Below are 411 nucleotides of genomic sequence, written 5' to 3'. Positions count from 1 at the left end.
ATCAACCTAGTGAACCTCCTTTGCACCCCCTCCAGTGCCAGTACGTCCTTTCTCAAGTAAGGAGACCAAAACTGCACACAGTACTCCAGGTGTGGCCTCACCAGCACCTTGTACAGCTGCAACATAACCTCTCTGCTTTTTATTTCAATCCCTTTAGCAATGAAGGACAAAATTCCATTTGCCTTCCTAATTACTTGTTGTACCTGCAGACCTACCTTCTGTGATTCATGCACAAGGACACCCAGGTCCCTCTGCAGAGCAGCATGCTGCAACTTTTTACCATTCAAGTAATAATCCTTTGTACTATTACTCCTACCAAAATGTATGACTTCACATTTATTTACATTGTATTCCATCTGCCAGACCTTTGCCCACTCACTCAATGTATCTATGTTCCTCTGCAAAGTTTCA

The 411-nt window shown here is 43.3% G+C and overlaps 1 protein-coding gene across 1 annotated transcript in view; it reads left to right on the top strand.

Annotated features, from left to right (window-relative positions):
• LOC109924474 (histone-lysine N-methyltransferase 2D-like) overlaps window positions 1–411 on the top strand; it is a 143,392-nt gene that overhangs the window by 47,176 nt on the left and 95,805 nt on the right.

This window comes from Rhincodon typus, chromosome 41 (assembly GCF_021869965.1).
Source record: "Rhincodon typus isolate 14 chromosome 41, sRhiTyp1.1, whole genome shotgun sequence".
NCBI classification, from domain to species: domain Eukaryota; kingdom Metazoa; phylum Chordata; class Chondrichthyes; order Orectolobiformes; family Rhincodontidae; genus Rhincodon; species Rhincodon typus.
Note: the sequence above shows the minus strand (reverse complement) of the source record. Positions and strands in the feature narration are given on the sequence as shown.